The sequence below is a fragment of the Saccopteryx bilineata genome, chromosome X (genome assembly GCF_036850765.1).
Source record: "Saccopteryx bilineata isolate mSacBil1 chromosome X, mSacBil1_pri_phased_curated, whole genome shotgun sequence".
Taxonomy (NCBI): domain Eukaryota; kingdom Metazoa; phylum Chordata; class Mammalia; order Chiroptera; family Emballonuridae; genus Saccopteryx; species Saccopteryx bilineata.
This window is the reverse complement of record NC_089502.1, coordinates 23,828,883-23,847,153: the sequence shown is the minus strand read 5'-3', so window position 1 is coordinate 23,847,153 and position 18,271 is coordinate 23,828,883. Positions and strand designations below refer to the sequence as shown.

The following is an 18,271-nucleotide window of genomic DNA, read 5'->3' as shown; positions in this document are numbered from 1 at the left end:
AGACACATGCAGCTCCATGTTTATTGCAGCATTATTCACAGTGGCCAGGACATGGAAACAACGAAAAAGCCCATCAACAGATGACTGGATAAAGAAGATGTGGCACATATACACTATGGAATACTACTCAGCCATAAGAAATGATAACATCGGATCATTTACAGCAAAATGGTGGGATCTTGATAACATTATACGAAGTGAAATAAGTAAATCAGAAAAAACCAGGAACTGCATTATTCCATACATTGCTGGGACATAAAAGTGAGACTAAGAGACATTGATAAGAGTGTGGTGGTTACGGGGGGAGGGGGGAAAGGGAGAGGGAAAGGGGGAGGGGGAGGGGCACAAAGAAAATTAGATAGACGGTGATAGAGGACAATCTGATTTGGTGATGGGTATGCAACATAATTGAACCAGAAGATAACCTGGATATGTTATCTTTGAATACATGTATCCTGATTTATTGATGTTGCCCCATTAAAAAAATAAAATTATTGGCCCTGGCCGGGTTGCTCAGTGGTAGAGCATTGGCCTGCCATGCGGAGGTCCCAGGTTTGATTCCCGGCCAGCGCACACAGGAGTGGCGCCCATGTGCTTCTCCACTTCTCCTCCTCTCCTTCCTCTCTGTCTCTCTCTTCCCCTCCCACAGCCAAGGCTCCATTGGAGCGAGGATGGCCCGGGTGCTGGGCATGGCTCCTTGGCCTCTGCCCCGGGCCCTGGAGTGGCTCTGGTCGCGATGGAGCGATGCCCCAGAGGGGCAGAGCATCGCCCCCTGGTGGGCAGAGCGTCGCCCCCTGGTGGGCGTGCCGGGTGGATCCTGGTCGGGGGCATGCGGGAGTCTGTCTGACTGTCTCTCCCCGTTTCCAGCTTCAGAAAAATACAAAAAAAAGAAAATTATTAAAAAAAAAAAGAAGGCATCCACGCTGGAAAAGAAATAACTATCTTCCTCTGTAGATGCCATGATCTTATATTCGATAACCCTAAAAAATCCACAAAACAACTATTACAACTAATAAATTTTAGCAAGTTTGCAGGGTATAAGATTATCAAACAAATATCAGTTTTATTTTTATATTCTAGTAATGAGTAATCTGAAAATGAAATTAGGAAAACAATTCCACTTAAAATAGCATAAAAAAATAAAATACTTTTCAGATCACAGGCTCTTGTCCACGGCCCATCTCTACCAAGAATTCACATGGTAAAGATCATTGTTATCTGCCCATCTTTTATACTTTCCCAACTCTTCTGAACAAATTAATCTTCCTCTCAGTTCCTTGCATTACATTACTAGTGAATAGCAAAGATCCCCTCACTTTAACACCCCCTTAAAAGTAATTTTCCTGTTCTAGAGTTTATGACTTATCTCCCATGGGGATTCTGAGTACTCCAGATCTCTAAGACAATACTTTAAAATGTTACTTAGTAAGTTTTCTTACTAATTACTTTCTCTCTGAGTACTTTCTTAACTTTTAGAAAAATATTTTATTCTTTTCTCCTTCTTTCCTTTCCTTTATTCATTCTACCTTCTTTTGGCAATAGCACCCCAATTTTGTTTGGGGGACATCTCTCTATATATACTGGATAAAATCTGGCAGGAATATTAATTAATATTAATTAATTAATATTCCTGTTCTCTCTTAGCGTAGGAGCAACGATGTGGACCCAAGCTGAATCAATTAGAAACTTCCTCTTAAATTTGATCCATGAGTGGAGTGATAGAAAAGACTGGATAAAGCGTAAGCAGTTCTTGCTTGACACTTTTGGAGCTGGACTGATTTCAGCCCTAATTTCTGAAGAGGTGAGTTCTCAGCCTTTCTTAAACTCCTTTGCTCCCCTGTATCTTTCGAATAAATTCCTCTTTGTTTTAAGTTAGCCAGAGTTGGGTTTTGTTATTCACAACTCAAAACCTCTGACTCAGAAAGGTGATTCATTCAATCATTTGGCAAATATTTATTAAGTATTTACTATTTCCTAAGTACTGTGCTAGTCACTGGGGAGGGCTTGCCAAGTGCTTGATAGGTTGATCTTTTTCTGTTAATAAGAGAAAACTGGGGGTTAACTCTATAAGTCTTCACTATAAGTGCCAGGAAAGAAGGGGGCTCCAGGAAACTCTAGGAGAATAATTAACTCTCATTTTATAAAGTTTAACAGAAACAATAAAAAAGTGTTGAGAAATAATTTCCTCTAATTGAAATAATTAATTCAGAGCTGCAATAACTCTCAACTTTGTGACAAGTTTCTTTAGATGTCATATGTATTGTTATCCTTTGAAGCATGTTTGAGTAGATCGCTGTTGCTTACCACTTGAGAATACATTACACAGTGTTGCATATGTGAGAAGCAGCCTCATCATGAAACAATGCCGATTATTTGAGGCATCTGTGCTTGTGATATATTAATAGCTGAGGAGGAAAATATATTCACTTGGTATTTTAAGCATTTAAAAAAATAAAGGGGTAATTTTGAAGGAACAAGTGGTTTGGGGAGTTAAAGACTGATTCCTCTCTATGGCATCCTATGAAATATACAGTTTGACTGTGGATATTATCTTAAAGATCTTAGAATTCTGATACTGCTTCATTAAAAATGATTTTAGCCACTCCGGGGGCTTAGTCATGGGTTCCAACATGACCTTTTCATTGGAACATTCAGGCTTTTTTTCAGGTACCAGATATAGAACTGGTGTAGATTCTTTGGCATAATTTATTTGCAGCTCAAGTTTAAAAGCACTATTTTTTGTAGCAGAAGCATCTGAATTAATAGCTCACATATCTCCTGATCAGCAGTCAAATGTCTCTTGGAGCCTGATTTTGGTTTTAACTGCTTGTGAATGAGCACGCCTCTCTCGATCTCCCACCAAACATTTCTCTCACTGAACTTCTATTTGCCCTTGAAAGAGTCAGTCTTTCCAACTGGCCCTCACATAGGTGTGCCTGCCAAATTGGGTTTTAACCCTTTGAAAAATTCTCATTTAAAAATGCACTTAGTGGGAAAAACGTGCACTTGGTGATGGGAAATCATTTATTCAAAACCTTTGAGGTGAATTTTGTGACATTTAAGCTGTGTTCAGAGAAAAAATTAAAATTATTAATTTAAAAAATTAGTGAAATTTTATAATGTCCTTAATATTTATGACATTTTAACAAAGTTCATAAAGTGTAAATGTTTTAACTCATACAAATCTTTAAAATAATGGGTCACAAAACTCACTATGAAAGGAAAAGAATAATCAAGGTGGCCTACAGAGTCCCTAAAGTTCATTTTGTCAATACAATGTATTCTAAGTCACACCATCTCAAACACAGCTTCCCAATTTGGTGAACATCTGTGTAGCTGTTTCCACCAATGGGGAAACGAACAAAACTGGAGGTTAATTACGTGCAGATAAGACATAAGTAATCTGCCCAGTCAGTGACGACTCTGTCCCTTTCTTCCTTGACTCCTGCTACTCCTTAGTACTTCCAGCAGGGGGCAGGCAGTAAAAGAGAAAGGGAAGAAAAGGAGAGGCTATGACAGGGGTCGGGAACCTTTTTGGCTGAGAGAGCCATGAACACCACATATTTTAAAATGTAATTCCATGAGAGCCATACAACGACCCGTGTACGTTATGTATTATCCAATAAAAATTTGGTGTTGTCACGGAGGACAGCTGTGATTAGCTCCAGCCACCCGCAACCATGAACAGGAGTGGTAGGAAATGAATGGATTGTAATATATGAGAATGTTTTATATTTTTAACATCATTATTTTTTTAATTAAAGATTTGTCTGCGAGCCAGATGCAGCCATCAAAAGAGCCACATCTGGCTCACGAGCCATAGGTTCCCGACCCCTGGCCTATGAGGTCTTCTGTAATACAATGGAGAACTCAAAGTTACCTAAACCCATCTCTGAATATGTTCCCCAGTGGCCCTGGTATGTGTCACTTACTTGAATGAAGGCATTGTCTCAGATGGGGACACTTTGGCCAAAGAATGGTTGGTCATTTCAGGCAGTCAAGAACTATTTATTGAGTGTCTGTTATGTGCAAAGCACTGTTCTAGATGGTTTTCTTTCTTTCCCTCTTTCCCTTTCTCTTTCTCTAAAATCAATCCATAAATAAAAAGTTTGAAAAGTCTCTACAGGTCTGGAGGTTTCTTACCATCAGCAGTCACATAAAAAAATGAGACCTAAAGGCAGCCAGATAATTGAAGTTTATATAACATCTTAAGCTAACGAAAGGGGTCGGGGTTTGGGAATACAAAGAGGAGGAAGGCCATTCACAGGAAGGGCAAAGACAATGTTTGGAAAACTAAGGTTGCCCTGTAATGCATATAAGTTACTTAGGTAAAAAGGTATCTCTGATAAGAGTTCCCTTCCTGTTACAAGCCCCCCATTCCATTGTGATATTAGGCAGTTAAGGGAGCAGGTAAAGAACTTTTCCTGAATCTGCTTGGTTTTGATTGCTTTAGCTCAAAATAACCCTTATGCTACCCCCAAAATAATCAAATTTTGAGGTAGCAAAATCTGTTCCTCTTGACAAAGAACATTCTTTTATCTTTTGAATAAACTTTCTGGGTAAAGTTCTAAAAGTGGATTATTATATCAAAATGGATGACAACAAGATATGAATATTTTCATAATCCTGTAGGTGTTCACAACGAGTCTTCCCAAATGGTGCCTCTATAGTCTGTGGATTCTTTTGAGTTTAAAAGCAACCAAGACCCTGTGGGTTCAAGAGAAACTTCTGCTCCCCCTTAACTACCTAGAAGAATTTGAATTAGGGGCCTTGCTCATATTAAGAGATTATCAGGTATAACCTATTTTTTTTTTTTATAAAACCTATCTGTAAGGCAGGGTAAACTACTAATTACTGAATATCTGTTCTTATTATCCTACAATGACTTTCTTCCCTTCTGAAGTCCCAAGATGAACCTTAGCTCAGAATGGCATACACATCTTAATTTCCCTGTCTTTGAACCCTCCATACATGTGAGGTCTCTATCTCATGTATGTGGGGATCCTATACATATATGTGTATGTAATAAAATTTGGTCATTTTCACTTGCTAATTTGTCTCATGTCAATTGGAATATTAGGCCAGCTGAAAGAACCTTGAAGATAGAGGGAAGTTTCTTTCTCCCCCACAATCCTCAATATATATTAGCATCATGTTGCCATGAAGACTGGTACTAATATAAGTTTAACAACTACCACATTGTGATTTAATTCATATTTTTAAATTATTTATATTGTTTAATTTATTTCATATAGTTACTTATTATTTGGATATCCCTGTTGTAAAGATTGTGTTTGGGGGGCAGGATATTTTGGAGGGAAATCAGGGCAGATCCTAATTTATGGGATGCTAACCGACGAGAGCAAGCCTGGAAATTACCCCTTTAACCATCAGAACATGAGGAAGAGAGAAGGTGAGCAAAATTTGTCAACCCAAAATACACCTCTTTGTCATAAGGATTGTTTTAGACAGATTACTTTTAAAAACAACACACACTACTAGTAAAGCTCTGAAAACAGTACAGAGTTACCCTTTTGTAATAAACATATCCATGTATAAGGAAAATCTCCATTTGTAGGATGTTTCCCTCTCCGTACCAGGATGCCTAAATCTCTAGAAACTTATCAATGAAGAAGGCATGGACTTAAATCTGCATAATAACCACACTGTTGTTTATTGTGCTTTGCCTGAAAATGTCCCATAGCTGACTGTCCCCACACCCTTAGCATCTTTTTCTTGTTATTAGCAGAAGATGATATTTAAGGTGATGGCTTGGGCCATTTGGGGTTTTCCTGGTATCCCATGTATATAAGAAGTATACAAGTTATTAAACTTCCATTTCATTTTCTCCTATTAATCTGTCCTTTTATTATTGGGGGGGCAGAAAGGGGTTCTCAGCCAACATCTTATAAGAGTAGAGGGAAAATAATTTTCCCTCCCCTACAAGAGAATGAGGTGACAAGATGAAGAGAAATGCAAAAAATAAAATGGAGGGACATTGAAGAGGTATGTTACAGATTTGCTAAAGACCACCAGATGACAGATAAAGACTATTACCACAAAGGGATGTATCTTTGTTGCATCACATCAAGGGTGGGTATGTTTTGTGCAATGAGCACCTGCGACATTGGAAGTGAAGTACTGAGACTCTGCTGCCTCGGTCAGACTTGAGATCTGATGCAGCGCCAGGCACAGAAATATTGATGATGAATTAGTATGACTCGAGGCCTGGTTGGTAATGTGATTTGCATACCTGTGGTTTGGGGTTATGTGTACTGTATGTTTACCTCTTTGCCCTGAAGAGTAGGACTGGTTGAGACGTTGAAATTAAGCAATGATCCTTTGATCTGAAATGGTTTGGTAAAATAACAATTGTGTGGTTTTGAAAAATAATGCATTTGGAAATATTTTCAAACTTAAAGAAACATCATAAGTGCAGTATGGAGAACTTCCTTATCCCTTTTGCCTAGTTTCCTAATTCACACCTCACTGCATTTGTGCTCTTTTGCTCTCTTTCTCTTTCTTTAATCTCCAGATCTTATTAAAATTGTGCCATCTCTCTGTGGAGGAAAAAGGGGCCATATACTATACCTGACAAGCTCAAAAGAGGCCTGTGTGATGGGCCTTACAAACTCAGAGACTGCAAGTAACCACACAGGATGCTCTCAACAAAAAACTTCTTAACTAAAATGGAGTCATGGCAGATAGCCATGTCATAGGCTTGTAGCTTCCTTGACAAAGGTCATTCTTTTTTTTTTTCTTTACAGAGATAGAGAGAGAGTCAGAGAGAGGGATAGATAGGGACAGACAGACTGGAGAGAGATGAGAAGCATTAATCATCAGTTTTTCATTGTGTGTTGCGACACCTTAGTTATTCATTGATTGCTTTCTCATATGTGCCTTGACTGGGGGGCTATAGCAGACTGAGTAACCCCTTGCTCAAGCCAGAGACTTTAGGTCCAAGCTGGTGAGCTTTGCTCAAACCAGATGAGCCTGTGCTCAAGCTGGCAACCTCGGGGTCTCGAACCTGGATCCTCCGCATCCCAGTTCGATGTTCTATCCACTGCGCCACCACCTGGTCAGGCGACAAAGGTCATTCTTTACTTTAAGTGAGCGTGTATATTGTCTTTTTGCATCCAGGATAACATACCCTTGAAATATCAGAGTAATCTCCTTTTCCAGACCCCTCAGGGCACAACCTCCCACCAGAGCACAAGAGGGCAGAACCCTCACCGTTACCTGGTTGCCCACATACCCTATCTATGTGCTGTAATGTTAACTATCCTGTGCCCACCGATGGAAAAGAAGTATGTGTTTCTGTTTTACATTTCATCCAATCTCAAAGTTTTCCCTGCTTTGCTTTCTCCCACCTCAGTAATCTATCAGCTGTGGGTTTCATGTAACCCCCTATGTCTCCACCTTTGGTTATACTGTGTAAAATAATCTGTAAACTGCCATTCTACAGAACATTTTCTCAATCCGTTGAGATTTTGCTTCCCGGCAATTGTTATTGATTTGGCCTAAATAAACTTAGTACTTTTTCTTAGGCTGGATGTTCTTTCCTCACCATGTTCCAACAATGTTTCTTTTTCCTTTCTGGTCTAGGATTCCATCCAGGAACATATGTTACATTTATTTGTCATATCTCTTCAGGCTCCTCCAAGCTGAAATAGTTCCATAGTCTTTTCTGACCTCTTATGTCATCAACAATTTTAGAAACTACTGGTTTTACACTTTGTAGGAAAACCTAAATGTTTTCTCAGGATTAGACTCAGGCTCTGTTTTCTTAACAGGAATACCCCAGAAATGATGCTGTTTTCTCAGTGTATCACACAGAGGCCACACAATGACAAGCTATCCTGTCACTGGTAATGTTAACCTTGATCATCTGGTCATTTTGGTGTCTACGAGTTGATGCTCCTCATCTCTATCCCTCTCTCTTTCTCAATATAAATCTGCTACTGTAAAAGCTCTCCTGCCCCGAAGGCTGGAGTTTATTGAGAACCACCAGTGGGAGTTGCTGAGGCCATTTGGCTGTTTGGTGGCTGGGGCCTGGGGCTGGCTGAGGACCTGAGAGTGCTGCTCACAAAGCTTCTAGTGGGAGGATCGCCTTTGGCCTCTGGTGGCCCAGCTCTGAGTCTGGGCACATGGGCCACCCGCCAGAGCCCACTCCTGGGAGAAACAGTCATGGCTTTCAGGAAGGTCAGATCGCAAAGGCAGAAACGCTTCCTTGCTGGGAGAGTTGGGGGTCCTGAGACCAAAACACACCTCGCGTGATTTTCCAGCTAAACATTGCCCGCCTGACCTGTGGCACATTCTGGTTAATCAACAGAGCAATTAGGGACTCCAAATGGGAGCCACCCCATTAGTTTCCAGGTTGTGAGCATATTTGCACTTAAGATCTGCTTCTGTTTGTGTTTCTGGGGTCTGTCTCTATAGTAAACTGAAACGTTAACAGAAAAGCAGATGAACCCTTCTGGCTTCAGCCATGACTTGGCGGTGGGCAGGGCTAGAAGATGGATTTGTAGATCAGAAGATGCTGATGGGTAAGTGCTTGTCGTGGGTGAACTGCCAGCCACCAGCTGGAAGAACTGCAGGTCCTTCCCCCACTGTGGACCAGCAGCATGTCTTGCCGGTGGTCAGCTGTGCAGGTCGGGCGGCTAATGCCTTCAGTGCATTGGCCTTTGGACTCCACATCCTTGTCATTGGTTTTCTTGGGCAGAAACATCACCTTCTTGTTGTTTTCTTTGGTGACCACAGTCATGGCCATGGGGGGTGTGTCTTTGACCTTGCCACTGCTGGCTTAGAGAGACCAGAAGGTACACTCAGCGTGTTTTTGGTGGTGGGCAGGTCCTTCTTCTCTGTGTCTGTCTTCCTGTCCGCAGGCGGGGCTTCCCTCCGGTGATCTACCTGCAGCCCCATCAGTTTGGCATCCACCCCCTCGCTGGTGGAGGAGGATGGGGTGGGCAAGGTCTCCTTGGCAGCAGGAGATGTGGATGGCAGGGTGGACAAAAGCACGCTGGAATCCGAGGGAGCCACATCATCTGTCTCCTGAAGCCACTGAGGTCAGTTGTACTATTTCAACTTTCACTACCCCCATGAAGGGAATGAACTATTGCGAAGAATCCTTGTCAGGGCTCTTCTGCTTGTAGATGAGCATGGTCTCCTTGATGGGCATGCAGTTGGCCCCCCGAGATGTACTGTGTGATTCTTCACACGATGTTCAGCATGACCTGCACGCATTGCGGGCATCCAGCTTGTTGAGCAGGTCGCACCAGGCCAGATCCTGGAAGAAGTTGTAGTGGGAATCCATAGACCCCATGAATCTGGCCATGGGGGGTGGCAATCCAGCAGGATGACCAGGAAGCACCAGTAGCCCAGCCAGTCAGGCATCTTGTGGGACAGCTGCTCGACAAAGGGCCACAGCACGGCACCGAGGTAGTGCTATGCCCCTGCCACCGTGATCTTCACGGGCGTCAGGGGCTGGGAGCTGCAGTGGCAGTTATCTCTGTATCTGCTAGACGACGGTGCCGAAGGCTGCCTGCAGGTCGGTTGCAGAGTACACGCACACCACAGGCAGCATATGCTGCTGCCGGGAGTCTGCCAGGAACTGCCCCTGCCAGTCAAAGTGTTGACAAGGATGATGTTCTCAGTTGGTCGTCGGAGATGAGGCTGTGGTTTAGCTGGTCCTTCACGGTCTTCCTGGGCATCTGCAACTGGCTCCCGCTGTCGGGCCAGTGCTCCCAGTCCAGGCTATTGGCCTACTTATTCTGTGGCTGAGCAAACTGCTACTCCTTCGGGGACTTGCTTTGGCTCGGTGGCCAGCCGGGTGGCCAGCCGTCTTCCCAGCGGACCTAGTGGAAGGGATGACAATAGACTCAGTTTTGGTGATGCGACCCCTGGGCAGCAGCTTCTTGGTGAATGTTTTCAGGGCAGACACCTCTGCCTCCATGCTGTCCTCAGGCTGTGCCAGTTGGTCTCTAGAGGCGGGCGTGCTGTGGGCCACTGAGATGGAGACACTGTTCCTTGGCTGCTTACTCCCCTGGGGCCGGTGTCTTCTCAGGCACGTAGGCCAGACTCGGAGGCTCTTTCTGGCTCCAGGCATTGTGCATGCTCTTAATCTCTGTCTATGAGCTGGAGTGTGACAGACCTTCAAAATATGGACTCAGCTTGGGGTTGGGGGTGCTGAGGATGCTGTCATTGTCCTCTATGTCTGGGCTGCTCACTGGGGTTCTCCATGTCCAGCATGTTGTACAGAAGGCCCTGGCCCTCCTCTACCTCAGGGACATGCTATGCAGGGTCCTGCTTGGAAACGAGGATCTCGTCCAATGCTCTAAACCTGTGCAGCCGTGCCACAACTTTCTGCTTCAATATTGCTACCTTGTGATAGATGTCATTCTTACTATTGATCGCTGCTTCTTCTTGTGCTTCCCCATGTCAAAGTTGTCCTTGTCCAAGTCCTGCCCATGTACAACATTGTCACTGGCCTCCTGCTTGAAGGAAAAGCTCTTATACTCCTTTTATTTTCTTTCTTCTTTTCCAAGTGAGAGGAGGGGAGATAGACTCCTGCATGTACCTCAACCAGGATCCACCCAGCAACCCCCACTTGGGGCCGATGCTCTGTCTATCTAAGGTGATGCTGGCAAACAAGCTATTTTTAGCACCTGAGGCTAGGCTCCAATGAAGCCATCCTCAGTGCCACCCTCCTCCTCACTATGCACTCAAACCAATTGAGCCATGGCCACAGGAGGGGAAGAGAGGGAGAGAGAAATAAGAGGGGGGGGGGTAGAAGCAGATGGTTGCATCTCCTGTGTGCCCTGACTAGGAATCAAACCGGTGCTTCCACACACTGGTGGACGCTCTACTGCTGAGCCAACCAGCCAGGGCTTCATACTCCTTTTTCGAGTAGTTATCTGTGAACTTGGCCTTGGGGCCAGCCTGCATGATGTTACCTTTGTCATTGACAGGCTAGCTAGACAGGAAGAATATCCATCCAGATCTAAGCCATCTTGGCAGAAGCTTTCTTGACCCTGCTGCAGAGGCTCAGCACCTGGCCCCACTCCAGGGGGTGCTGCGCTCCTTCATCTCGGCCACGTGGATGGCGTCGGCCACCAGTGTCTTGTAGCCCAGGATGATCCTGTTCCTGTAGTGCTTCCTTTGCTGCAACATACCTGGAGCTTGTTGCCTTCTCTCAGGAAGTGGGGGTGCTACAGCTAGGTCAGCCCATGTCAGTCTCTGCTTGTCCACTGAGGGACAGCACCATCTCTTGGGAACTACAGAATGCGCTTGGGGCCCTGCTTCTTCATGGCAATTACCCGATATGAGTTTCTTCTTCAGTTCCTTAAAGACCACCAGCTTCTTCAAAGTCAGGCTGCATAACCCGGCACACAGCTGCAGCTAAAGTCGTCCACTTCCCAGGTGGTGAACAGATTTGTAGGCAGTGAGTGGCATGTTGAACATAGAGGGCAGGCGGGCTAGGCCCTGGCCCCACTTGGCTTTGGTGCTGGTACCTTCACCCTTAGAGGCCTGGGGCTGTGGCCCGGCCATGGACTTAAGGTGGTGGCAGGCGTGCCAGCCATGGAGGGCCATGGCGTGGTCACTTGCTGGCTGGGCAGCCGTGGGACTGGGACTGCGGTGGTGGTGGTGGTGTGTGTGTGTGTGTGTGGGGAGGCGGACAGACCCTCTATCCCCAATGAAGCTTTCAATTCATTTTTATGGTGGAGTAATAGTCCATTGTAAATATGGAATGTTCATCACTTTTTAAAAACCATTTGTCTATTGATGGGCACTTGGGTTTTTCTATATTTTGGCTATTGTAAATAATGCTGCAATGAACATACGGGTGCATATCAAATTAGTGTTTTAGATTTCTTTGGCTATATTGTTGGAAATGGAATTGCTGGGTCATACATAAAGCAGTTCCATTTTTAATTTTTTGAGGTAACTTAATACTGCTTTCCACAGTGACGGCACCAATTTGCATTCCCACCAATAAAACACTAGGGTTCCCGTTTCTCCACACCCTTGTCAATATTAATATTTGTTGTTTGGTAAGTTATTGGTGACAGCCATTCTTAGCAGGTATAAGGTGATCTCTCATAGTGGTTTTAATTTTCATTTCTCTGATGATTAGTGATGTTGAGCATCTTTCCATATGTCTACAGCATCATCTATATGTCCTCTTTGGAGAAGTGTCTGTTCAGGTCCTTTGCACATATTTTAATTGGATAACCTTCTTTATTTTTTTGGTGTTGAGTTGTCTGAGTGCTTTATAATTTATCACTATTAATCCTTTATTAAATGTATCATTGATAAATATGTTCTCTTATTTAGTAGGTCGTCTTTTTATTTTTTTAAAAATATTTTATTTATTGATTTTACAGAGTGGGGAAGCAAGAAGTATCAATTCATTGTTTCACTTTGGTTGTTCATTGATTGCTTGTCATATGTGCCTTAACTTGGCAAGCCCAGGGTTTTGAACCATCAGCCTCAGCATTCCAGGTTAACACTTGATCCAATGTACCACCAGAGGCCAGGCAAGTCTTTTGATTTTGTTGATGTTTTCTTTTGCTGTGCAAAAACAATTTAGTTTGATATAGTCCGATTTGTTTATTTTTTTCTTTTGTTTCCATTGCCCAAGGAGATATGCCAGAAAAAAATGTTGCTAAGAGAAATGGCAGATTTTACTTCCTATGTTTACTTCTAGGAGTTTCATGGTTTTGAGTCTTACATTTAAAGTCTTTGATATTTTTTGAATTTATTCTTGTATATGGTTTAAGAAAGTGGACTAGTTTCATTTTTTTTGGCATGTATCTGTCCAGTGTTCCCAATGCCATTTTTTGAATAGACTGTCTTTACCCATTGTCCGTTCTTGCTTCCTTTGCCATAGAGTCATTGACCATATAAGCATGGGTTTATTTCTTGGCTCTCTATTTCATTCTTTTGATGTATAGGTCTGTTTTTATGCCAGTATCATACTGTTTTGATTACTATGGCCTCGTAGTATAGTATGATACCTCCAATTTTATTCTTTTTCAAGATAGCTATTGCTATTCTGGGTCTTTTGTGTTTCTATACAAATTTTTGATTATTTGTTCTAGTTCTGTGAGAAACACCATTGGTATTTTGATAAAATTGCATTGAATCTATAGATTGCTTTAGGTAATATGGACATTTTAAAGATGTTAATTCTTCTTATTCATAAGCAGTATATATGCTTCCATTTATTTGTATCATCTTCCACTTCTTTTTTCAGTGTCCTATAATTTTTCAAGTATAGCTCTTTTACCCCCTTGCTTAAATTTATTTATAGGTATTTTATTTTTTGATGTAATTATTAAAGGAATTTTTTTTCTTTGTTTCCCTTTCTGATAGTTCATTATTGTTGTATAAAATTGCAAGTGATTTCTGGCTATTTTATCTCCTGCTACTTTACTGAATTCATTTATCAGTTTTTATATATATATATATATATATATATATATATATATATATATATATAGTGTGTGTGTGTGTGTGTGTGTGTAGGGGGATTGTTAGGGTTCTCTCTATATAGTATCATGTCATCTTCAAATAATGACAGTTTTATCTTTTCCTTCCCAATTTGGAGCCCTTTTATTTGTTCCTTCCCAATAGCTGTGGTTAGGGTTTCCAGTAGTCACTCTGGTTCCTTTTAAAGCAAATCCCATGAGCAAAAATTGGATTTTATATAATTGGAGGGATTCAATGAATCACCCTAAAGTATACCTCTATGGTATGGAGCTTATTTTGAGCTAAAAGTACCTGGAATGCTGCAGGCTCAAGAGAAACTTTTACTTCTCCTTAAAGAATTTAAATTAAGGACCTTGCCCATAACAGTTGTCCCCAGAAAGAGTTATGACCTATCTACATGGCAGGGCAAACTTCTAATTACTGAACATCTGCTCTTCATGTCATCCTACAATGACCTTTCTCCCTTCTGAAGCCCAAAAGTGCCTACTTCATCTTTAGCTTAGAATGCCAAATATACCTTATTTTCCTTTTTTGTTTGAACCTTTCATTTATGTGGGGTCACTGATTCTATCATGTATGTAGGGTTCCCAGGCATATTTACATAATTAAATTTGGTCATTGTCTCTTGCTAATTTGTCTCATGTAGATTCATTAGACCAGCCAAAAGAACCTTAAGAGTAAAGTTTCTTCCATTCCAAGAGAATCATGAAATATAACTAGAAACATTTGTAGGGGAACTCGCTATAGAGATACAATATGGCTCCAGCAGCAGAGGCATCTGGGAAGTGCTTGGCTTTGGTGCTGGTTTCAATACTGTGCTCTCTGTGACCTCTTGCTGGGCTGTGACTGCTCCCAAAGCCAGAATTGTGAAGTCAGTTGGCAATGGGGGAAGGTCACGTGAGGAACCAGGCCTGGGAACTTTGGCTGGAACCACCCACGCCCATGCTCACCAAAAGAAACTTCCCAGGTGCACTTTGAAAAAGAACAACTGTCTGTCAGCCAATGATTTTTCGCCATGTCATATCAACTCGCTTTCACCCTACCGACCCTATAAAGTACCCCCAAACAGGAGAATCGGCGCGACTTCTGTGGCCCGTCTTGCGGACCACAGAACCTTGTCAGGGATGCGCTCTACTAAATAAAGCTTTTGCTATTCCACACTTCATGGCTATGCTCTTCTTTCTCCCTTGGCAGGGAAAATACCTTACAAGAATGCTACTGCCTAAAGACAAATTCATGTCCCAGGAGAGAGGTTAATGAAGGTATAGTGTAACAACTGCCTGTTATCTTTTAACTTAGAACTGTATTATTCTTTCTGTAGGTCTGTGTGAGGTCCGTGTGACAACCCACCATATGATTTTGCTACTATCCCTTTATAAAAAGGGGACCCCGTTCAGAGAGGGACATGAGTTTTATCTGGCCTGCCACCACCAGGGCACATGCTGTGCCCTGTATGTAAGTTTCTCCCATTGAAGCTCTTATGAATTTGGATAAGGCTATATGTTAGTTCTTTTTCTTTTCTTTTTTTAAAATTATTATTTATTTTATTTTATTTTTTTGCATTTTTCCGAAGCTGGAAATGGGGAGGCAGTCAGGCAGACTCCTGCATGCGCCTGACCAGGATCCACCTGGCATGCCCACCAGGAGGCGATGCTCTGCCCATCTGGGGCATCGCTCTGTTGCAACCAGAGCCATTCTAGCGCCTGAGGCAGAGGCCACAGAGTCATCCTCAGTGCCTGGGCCATCTTTGCTCCAATGGAGCCTTGGCTGCGGGAGGGGAAGAGAGAGACAGAGAGGAAGGAGAGGGGGAGGGGTGGAGAAGCAGATTGGCGCTTCTCCTGTGTGCCCTGGCTGGGAATCGAACCCGGGACTCCTGCACGCCAGGCCGATGCTCTACCACTGAGCCAACTGGCCAGGGCTATATATGTTAGTTCTTTGAAATTGATTCTGATTTTAGACTTTTGGGACTTTCCCCCAACACGTTCATCTGGTCCAGTGGTTCTTGTCCTGTTTGTTTACTTATTTTTAATGGACTTTATTTTTAAGAGAAGTTTTAAGTTTGTAACAAAATTGAGAAGAAGGTACAGAAATCCCCCATATACCCCTTGCCCCTGTGATAAGGTGCCAAGGAACTGTAAAACTTAGCATTAGCAACGCCATTTTACAGAGAAAAAGTCAGGCCTCTTACCCCCTCCTTTCTGTGGAGAAAGGAAAGAGAAGAATGCAGGAGCTTCCTGGCTTATAAGGTATAAGGCCAGGAGCCGCTATCGTGGCCATTCACATGCAGGTACTCATTAGATTTGGACAAATGGTAATAAAACAACGAAGTCAAGAACTGGTGTGCCATCATCTTTAATCCTAGAATCAAAGGTGTCTACCTCACCAGCCTCATTCTCCTTTGTTCCTGTAAGGCCAGCTGCCACGGCCACCATTGTGGCCATTCACATGCAGGTTCGCATTGGATTCAGACAGTCAGTAAAGAAACAACGGAGCCAAAAACTGGTGGGCCATCATCTTTAATCCTAGCTTGCACCTGGCAGGCAAGTAAAAACACACACTGGGCTCCAAAACCCACTCATTCAGTGCTCACAAAGCTACTTAATTTAATCCTAGTTCTCCTAGAATCAAAAGTTTCTAGCTCACCAGACTTATTCACTTCTGTTACCTATCTCCTTTCTTCTCCCTGTACAAACTCTGCACAAACTGGCTTTTCCTTCAGCACTCTGCCATCTTGGCTGCTTCTCCTGGCCTCCTCCATGTGGTCTTTCTCTGCCTCTGCTCTCTGCTGTCTCCTCTAATGCTAATCTCAGGAACTAAGAGAGCAAGTTCCCATTCTGCCCCCATTTTTTGGTGTAGAAATCAAAACCTTTAATCCAATATACAAAATAGGGAAGTCTCTAATACAAAGTCACTTATCTGGGGCATGATGGGATTGCACCACCCCACATCAAAAAGGGTGGGAAAGGCTTAGTCCTAAAACCAAGCCCAAGGCTACAAGGATCCTGCCTGCCACAGCCCGCCCCCAACACACATTAATATCACCTGGGCGACAGCTTCCATGTGGGCAGCGCCATCTTTAACAAAGTGAGCATAATATATTCACAAAGCTACTGACTTATCTGAGTTTCCTAGAATCAAAGTTGTCTACCTCACCAGCCTCATTTTCCTTTGTTCCCCATCTCCTTCTCTCTACACAAACTCTGCACTAACTGGCTTTTCCTTCAGCACTCCGCCATCTTGGCTGCCTCTCTCCTCTTTGGCCTTTCTCTGCTCTCTGCTTTAATGATAATCTCAGGAACCAAGAGAGAGCAAGCTCCTGGTCTGCCTCACTTTATAGTGTAGAAATCCAAACCTTTAATCCAATATACAAATAGGGAAGTCTCTAATACAAAGTCACTTATCTGAGGCATGATGGGATTCCTCATGAGAGTGCACCACCCCACATCAAAAAGGGTGGGAAAGGCTTAGTCCTAAAACCAAGCCCTAAGATACAAGGATCCTGCTTGCCCACAGCCTGCCCCCAACACACATTAATATAATCACGCCCACCCCAAGTAATCACCTGGGCGACAGGCTTCCACGTGGGCAGCACTATCTTTAACAAAGTGAGTGTAATATATTTTATCTGCCCAACACAAAGGCAACTGGGTCATCTAGTCATAGTTAGCTGATTCCTAGAATTCTCTGAAAGGGTGCCTGGGGCCACTTGCCTCACAGAGCAAAGAAGATAGAACTTATCTGAAAACCTTACAAAACAATGTTATATACCTTAATCAAGAATTCCTATACTTGGACTCACCATAAAGTCATGAGAGTAACTATACCTCTAGATATAGGGATCATGAACCCTATTAAGCCAAATTCGGAGGGACCCAAAACATAAAAGACAGAAATAAGGTCCGTAGTTTACACACCAAAGCTTTATTGTCTAGCTTGGCCAAGCGGCTGCAGCTCCGACAGAAATCTGAGGGAGAGCACGCCGGCCCTTTGTTCTACTTAGTTTTTATAGTTTTGTAAGTGGGAAGTACAGAAGCAAAAATTGCAATTAGGAGCCCCTTACCTCTATTGGTTATAGTCATATGTCCTTTAACATGATAGGACCACGTTCAATTTGCAAACCATACATCATTTTGGAGAAAACAAAATTTACAAGCCAACACAATGGTAGAAAGATGTCTCTTTACATATTAAAGGCATTCCTATATTATTTAGTGTTTATCTGCTATCTCTCTGTCCAGAGTCACACACGCATTTACTTAGGAGAGGTAGTTTCGGTGGGGACAAATGCCCGCAAATGACTCATTGCTATAAGAAAAGGTTTATTTTGGCTTTTCTCTTCCTGCACCTGGCTAGCCATTCACCCCTTTCCCCACAGGTGTGGTGGAATGTCTGGGAATCCATGTTTTCCTCCCCTTGCATTTACAATACAATGCCAAGGGCCATCCTGGTTATGCCAATCGCACAGTACAGAGACTATTCTCACAATTTCTCTGCACACCTTAATCCAAATTAATAAAATGTTCTCCAAGCCTCCTAAAATATTAATATTAATTCTGTAGCCTTTGGTACTTTACAACACCTGCAGGTGAAATGGCTCAGTGGCTCCTCAAGCCCCTCCTTACCCACTCCAACCAGTACTTGATTTTGTATAAAAGCAGGCTCAGACCCTACATGTTTTGGGATTGTGTCCTATGTAGCTAGCTGGCTAATTAATAATGCTCCTAATATTTCTTCTGTAACTTGCCTTAGTGTCTCTATGGAACCTGCGGATTGAAGTACA

General features: G+C 42.8%; 1 pseudogene; it reads right to left on the bottom strand.

Moving 5' to 3' along the window:
- Positions 1 to 8,509: 8,509 nt before the first annotated feature.
- On the bottom strand, positions 8,510 to 15,923 carry LOC136317600 (phosphofurin acidic cluster sorting protein 2 pseudogene; annotated as a pseudogene).
- Positions 15,924 to 18,271: the final 2,348 nt, after the last annotated feature.